Source organism: Echinops telfairi, unplaced genomic scaffold (genome assembly GCF_000313985.2).
Source record: "Echinops telfairi isolate 266 unplaced genomic scaffold, ASM31398v2 ScPeMD7_7424;HRSCAF=8462, whole genome shotgun sequence".
Lineage (NCBI taxonomy): Eukaryota > Metazoa > Chordata > Mammalia > Afrosoricida > Tenrecidae > Echinops > Echinops telfairi.
In genome coordinates this window covers 95799189-95806978 of record NW_022111324.1, presented here as the reverse complement: position 1 = coordinate 95806978, position 7790 = coordinate 95799189, and positions in this window count along the sequence as shown.

Below are 7790 nucleotides of genomic sequence, written 5' to 3'. Positions count from 1 at the left end.
AGAATCAACTCCATGACAGGGAGTTTGGAGTTAGGAGGATTTGGTCTAAGTGATTTGGGTGATTCCCAAGTGTCCTTCTCCTGGTCCCCAACTAGCTCAATATGGTCATTTTACTCATTGCTGATTATACATCTTGTTGTGTATACTGATTTATTTAGGGCAGAGCTTGCAATCCAACCAGGCTAATCAGAGCTGTCTTGATCCTTGCCAGAGCTATCAGTAGACAGGGTATCTCTTCCTCTGAGATACGTGGTCAAGGTACAAGATGCAGTTCTCCGGTTTGCCGAGGATGTGTCTGTGAATGTCAGAGGGGAGTGGGTAGAATCATCAAACTCTTAATCCAATTATGCCCAGACTTCCAGAATTTTCTCTCTTGGCTTAATCTAGTGTGAGTTAGATTTCTGTCCGCAGGAGTAATCATTTTAATTGGACCTTCGGCCGAGTGAGCACATTTGGTCAGAGGGTCTCTACTCTGAGAAATCTCTTGTGGTAGCATAATCTATCTGGGAGCTAGGTGAACATGAACAGTGGGGGTCTTCTTGCTTATGGCAGTAGCATACATCCCCTCTCAGATGGAGTTCCCTCAGGAGAGAGATTGGGAGCAGAGACGAGAAAACTAAATCCTTCTCCAGGGAGCCCTGCAGTCTCTATCAGGGTCTGATGTAGGCAGAAGGAGAGGCCTGTTAGGTCAGTATCTCTCAGGACATGCTAGAAATTTGGGTGTGTGCAAGACTCAGAACAAAGACTATTATTTTTCTCTTCTGGAATTATTTATACTTCACTGAAAACTGACCAACAAGCTATTCTCTCCTTGCTACGTGCCAAATCCTGAGCTGGAATGTGCTGGGCCAGCTCACTGGAGAGCTCCCTCGGAAGACCAGGGAGCCATCATGTGAGCACAGGCCTGCTCTAACAGTTGAAAGCTGGAACCGTTCGGTGCTCAGAGACAGTGATCTCTCAGTAGACAGGGAGGAGGGATCGCTCCAGAGAGCAGATGACTTAATTGCATGAACGTTGGAAAACATCTTGTTGTTTCTTGAGTCAAGATGCACTGGGAAACCCTACTGGCTATTTCAGCCCCAGAAGGAACAAAGCTTAACCACAATGAAATTTATTCCCACATCAAGGATTTCCAAATGCTCTCTCCAAGATACAAAACAGTAAAAATGTCCTGAAGGAAAAGGTGAACCGCAATGGTAGGATATTTTGACTTGCTGTCCACCTCCATCGTATTGTGAAAGAAGGAAGAGGGAAAGATGAATTTAGAGGGAGAAGGAACAATTGTTACTCAGAGTAGCAGTGGGTAGAAATGTGTTGACTGATCTCTGGTTGTTGTTGTTTTGCTTTTATGAAGGCCACCAGGCTATCTTAGTAACACAGTGAGCTTCACTTGGGCAGGCATACACCTACAGTCCTGAAAATGTGAAACACAAACAAAAATGCATAAGCAAAGCAAAACTTTATAATAAAATATGTAAATATGCCTCCAAGGGAATAAACCTATCTTTCTTCCAATTCATACAAGGAAACCTCAGTTTGTATCAACAACTATTTAGGGACTTGCCAACAATATGATGATGTGGAGATGAAGGAGTTAGGGAACAAGAGAAATAAATCAGGGGAAACAGGACTGTAAAATGTATTGAAAGAAATGTCTTACATGTAATGTCTATAAAACTAACTGCCATCGAGTAAGTTCCAATTCATAGCAACACTATAGGACATATGGTTTCCAAAGTTATAAATCTTTACAGAAGAAGACTGATAGGCTGGTGGGTTCACACTTTGGACTTCTCATTCCTTGGCCAGCATTTACCCTATTGTCCCACCCACCATTTTATGTGTAAATAATATACTTGCATGTGATATTTTACATTATTAGGGGAAGAGGTATGCTTCAAAATTTTAAGTATGAAAATATAACCTTCAAAATATCCTGATTTACTCTGCTGCTAATACATGGCCCCTAGGTTGATTCTAATTCACAGCCTCTTAATGACCCTCCAAGACAGAGTAGAATGGCCCCACTGGGTTTCCAAGGCTGTAAGTCTTTAGGAAAGCCAAATGCCAAAGCATTCCTGCACCTGTTCCTAATAATGCCTAACAACTATTTGCATACAAAATAAATGAATTGGAAGTAGTAACAATAGATCTCGATTGATTTGGACTCCGGCATGTTTTCTGTTGGGTCTTCCAGAGCTACCTCTCACCTGCATTCCATCCCAAATAAACAGGACCAGTATCGAAACCTGAGACTTGATCTTGGAAGCCCACGCCTTCCTATTGACAATCTGACTTCAGTATCAAGTATGCTTATTTCATGGGCTTCAATTTCAATACTATCCATAATATTTTTTTTCTGTTTTCCCTTATACGGATCTTCTTTCCTCCATACTAATTTTCATGAAGTTTGAATGAAATTAGCAGGTTGCTTTTTGCTGAAAACCCTAAAAATAAGAGAGGAGTAACGGGAGGGCTGTATCATCCTACCTTCCATCCACCACCCAGAGGGGCTCACTCGGCAATCTGGCCATTGTGGTTACCTCATCAGAATTCTCCCTGTGTTGCATTTTTACTTTAAAAATATATTAGAACCAGTAATTATTCCTCTCCCCAACATCCATGTTCTCTAAAACTATCATTCAAGTTAAGGCAGCTAGAGAGAAGAAAACGAGAAGACACTAGTGAGGGTGGATACAAAGAAATGTCTCCATTTCTTAAAGTTCTTAGAGGTGTTTGCATGCATTTCTTGGCTGCTTTGGGCAGAGAATTTGAAAAATCTGCAAGAACGCTAGATAGCTTGCTTTCTAAAGCTCGTTAATCATGAATCAGATGAAGGTTTACAGATCATCAGGTTTATATCCAACAATCAATACACATTTGACTGCAACGCATCCATTACAGTCCTCTCAATGGACCGGCACCTGTCTTGTGGTTCCCATTTCTGGCCTTTCTTCTTTCGTAACCCTCTGAACTTTGTCCTGGGGAAAGCGCTGCCCTTTCGGTCTTAAGTGGCTGATTATTCTAACACAGTGGGTGAGTTCATTTCCAGACCTGAAGGCTGACTACTGGCCATGCTCTTGGAGGGTCCACACATCTCTGTCGGACCACTGCACCTGGTTAGGACTGTCTCCCCTCAATCATGTATATTGGCAGGGTTGATGCTCACTCTTGCAGTGCTACTGCCCCTGCCTTCCCTGCTCCCATCATGGGGACCAAGCCAAAGGCTGTCTGTGTGAGAAGAAAACTGGGGGTGGGGGTGGGATGGGGATGGAGAATCTTAAAGCTCTTCGTTTCTCTCGGTAGAGTGGCCACTTAGGTTTGGTGGTGTGACTAGGTGAATATAGTTGCCTCTGACTTCACCTGTGTTGTTGTTTTCTCCTAGGTCGGACACTTCTGGGTAAGAGCACCTGTTTTGGATGCTTGTGACTGTAAAAGAAATGCACACTGATGGGATATGGCTCCGTTTCATGAAGCAAATTTACCATGGCACGTACATCAGCTAACTCGGTCTCAGGGTCCCGGTGCTCCTTCTCCGAGAGTCGAGGAGATCACCACGTGACCTGTTGGGCTTGGGCGATGCTGTGGAATGTAAGGAGGAGAAAACCCGAGGTCATCATTTATGGTTCTCAATCTTACCAGAGCACATGAAACCCTGCAAGTAAGTGGAAAGTTAACATGGGATTGGCTTCAATAGGATTTGGGTCTCTGGCTTCCCTGGCCACCTTGGGCAGGGCCACCTGAGTGCATAGAGTATCTGCTTGCTTCAGGGAACACGTCCACAGTTACGAACACTGGCCATGTGTCCCCTTTAGTCCTACTAACTTTTTGTTTCCTGTGCTAAAGGGGGAGAGGTCATCCCCCTTCTTATTATTAAAATTTGAAAAGCAAATAACAACAGAAATATGTCCACAGACACCATGTGTTTATTTGACACGACAGGAATGTGAAATAATTGGGCAAAAGCCCAGGAGAACAGCTTGTTGTGCTTAACTCACTAATTTTGGCTCTATTTGCTGCAAAGAGGATTATTGACAGTTATAGGTCTTGTTCATCAGCACAGCCCCGAAGCTTTATCAGGAGGAAATGAAACTACTCCAAGTTACAGCTTAAGAAATCACTTTTACCGACACAGGGCCGTGTCTTCAAAGAAGCTATACCAATGTTTGAACTTCCCATCCATCTGTCATTGGACAGAGCAAGAAGGAAACCTTTCATAGAGATAAGCCTCCCTGTAGAATATTGAAGGAATTTCAAAACAAAAATATCGGGATTGGCACAAATGCAGATATCCATCTAGAAAACAGTTTCTTTTTTCCCCCCTTTGTGGTGTAAAGAAAAAAGGACTTGGCCAATACCCAGTCATTGGAAAACATTGAATATAAAACAGAAAAGCTTCTCTTTGGTCTCTTTAACAGCTAAGAATGTTTTCATGAAAGTGTGCCTTATCTTTTAAGATGGGCGAGAGACTACATAAGGAAATGTTAAGGGGTAGTGTTGAAAATAAATTACCCTTGGATGTCAGATCTATCAATGACTCCCCTATGATAAAAGTTAATTACTATTATTAATTATAATTAGTATTTTAAATTAGATCTTGAGGCCCTTCCAGAGCTTTCCAATTCTGACAGGCTTATTAGAGGAAAGCAATGGGAATAACAGGTCTCAAAGGCATGAAGTGCTTCATTGACTTGTTCCAAGGTCACAAAGTCATCAAGGAACCAGAAGTGTACCCACAACTTGTCTCCATGAGGCATGCACTTCTGTGAACATAGATTGAGCTCAACCAGCACAGTAACCGGAGCAGAGATAGGATTCTGACAGACACCAGAACTTTTACCCAGAATGTGCATTTATGCCAAAAATATCAGCCTGCGGACTCTTTATCTGGCAGGAGACCCTCTGCCCATGGATGACATATGGTTTGAAGATCACATAGAGAAGTTGAATGACTGCTTTAGGAAAAAAGAGCCCGTGAGTCTAGGATGACTCCTTAATCCAAAGGAGCGTTCTGATTTCACTTCTAGACTATAAAGCATATTAGAAACCTGAACATGGTTTCGCCCCAGTCTGTTATTGTGATGGACTGTTATTCACTTTGTTGAAATAAGCTTCAACTCTAGTCCTAAATAGACTGCCACTAGTTTTATATCTGAGGTTCTGCCTTCCCAACAAGACTTTCATATCCATAGCTTGTTGTTCTTTAAAGCATTTTGAGAGTGTGTGAAACACTTTCAGAGGGATGAACTTGCTTCTTTCTTAATATTTCACTTATATTAAGTACCTAGAATAGGCAAGTGGACATAAGTGGAAGTTGAATAGTAGTTATGAGAAGCTGGAGGGAAGGGAAAAGAAAGGGGTGTAGTTTAGGAAGCTTTGTGTTTCTGTATATGGTGATGGGAATTTTGTCAATGGCTCCTCAATAATGCTCAGTGTCAATGGTGTTACTGAAGTGTACCCCCAAAAAACATTGAGTTGAGAAATGTTGTAATATATGTTTACACACATATCAATAAGAATAAATAGGATCCTTTCCAGACTCATAAATGTATGATATTTTATAGTAAAAATAAAATAATGAAAATGTTAACCAAGGCAACAAAAATGAAAGTCAATAAATAAGGCATGAAGCTAGAGTAGGGAATAGACCACACCTGAGGTTTTGGTGTAGTTAAGACAAGTTTTGAGTTTAGCACATTCCACTTCAGTGCAGGAAATACCTAAAAAAAACATGTCAAATCTTTGCCACACTAGTCTCATGGTTCTTGCAAGATAATGATCTAATAAGAATAACCAATCATAGTAATAACACCTGCTTTTTATGCAGCAATTAGACCATAGAGGTCCCTGGGTGAGACAAAAGGTTAACCACGGAACGAGCTGAAAGAGCCATGGTTTGAACCCATGCAGAGACGTGGCAGAAGAGGCTGGTGATGCACATTGGAAAGGTCATCGGCTTGGAAACCATTTGGAGCAGTTCTGCTTTGCACACATGGAGTTGCCGTGAGTCAGAATTAACCACAACACAGAAAGGCATTCGCCTAAACAGCTCCCCAGAGGAAACCCATTTCATGAAGGTAGGAATTGTTTTTTCAGGTGTTTGTGTACCTCTCCTGGGGTCTTAGATGAAAAAGTGACAGTGTTCAGAGTTTACACCAAGCCTTCTGTCTCTAATCTGTTCCTCTTTCCACTGTCTATACTGACAGCTAGTAGAATCTCATTCTTTGAGAGAAGAATTTTCAAAAATCTTGTCTGCATATGACAGGTTGAGAGAATATACGAGTACTCCCAAATCAATTTATTGCTATTTGAACATGTTTTATTTTTAAATTTTCTCATTATTATTACTTTCTTAAGTAGCTTTTCACTTGCTTCCATAGTCTGAGATCCAGAACTCAAATACCAATTCAGTCAAATTCATTCCATCAGCAAAAGTTTCTTGGGCTTCTACTCTCCCCAGTGCATCATGGGTGGTGGGAACCTATGTGAATACAAAGGAAATGAATGAACAGTTTTACTCAAGTGAAGGTCAGGATTGGGTTAGTAGAGAGATTTGGGTTTGGAAGACCGATGATGATTCATAAAACAGGTAATGATTTTCATGCTCATTAGTATTTTGCTTAGTAGGTAGGCAGGAAGTTTTAGGAACTTTGCATGCTGATTAATTTATCACAGAAGGACATAACCTTCTTGGAATATTTCAAGACATTACACTCTGGCTGATTGTATTTATTTATTTTTTTTCCTTAAAATGATCTGTGCGGAAGTTCAGTAAATATTTGTCAATTCAACTCACAGAATATTGACTTGACAGATCAAAAAGTCAAGTCTAATCTTTTAAGTACTGTAAAAATAGGTCTCAACTGAAAAATTAAATTGCAATATTTTATAATCTAGCCATTACTTCCAAATGTACAGTGTACATGTCTAAAAGGTAATGCGAAATGGTCATTTTCTGAATTTCCATATTGATAAAGATTTAAAAAGATTAAGAATGAGAGTGCATATTTTCAGAATTGGATTGATATTTTAAAGTTCTGGAAGCTTTTTTTTTAAATCTGTTTATGTTCTTCCTAGACAGAGCAAAGCTAAGTAGAGTGTAGTTACTCTTAGAATAACTCATTATAATAGAGAAGTCCCATGATCTAAGTTAGGAGGAATAGAGAGAAGTGTCCCTGGTATAAAAAATCCACCTGCTGCCATAGGATTTATAATAGCTTTGATTTAGTTAAATGGTTAGGCAACTTCCTTCTGGTTCCAACAACTAGTCAGATCACCTTATTGTCTCTTTAAAGCCATGCCTGATCCATCGCGCTTTGGAGAATGAACTTTTTAGTAGAAAATCCCTCAAACACACACACACACAACACACACACTACTCCCATCTTTTTTTTTTAACAAAAGGGTTTTTTTAATATAATACTTTTATTGGGGGCTCTTACATCTCTTATCACAATCCATACATTCATTCAGTGTGTCAAGCACATTTGCACATATGCTGCCATCATCATTTTCAAAACATTTTCTTCCCATTTGAGTCCCTGATATCAGCTCCCCATTTCTTCCCCCTCCCTCTCTGCCTGCCCTCCCTCACACACCCTTGACAAGTTATAGTTATTATTTTCATATCTTACATCGTCTTCTGTCGCCCCTCACCCACTTTTCCAGTGCCCCTCCCCCTGGGAGGGGGTTATAGGTTGATCCTTATGATTTACTCCCCCTCTGTCCCCCCACCCTCCCCTAATCCTCCTGGTATCTTTATTCTCATTGTTGGACCTGAATGGTTTATC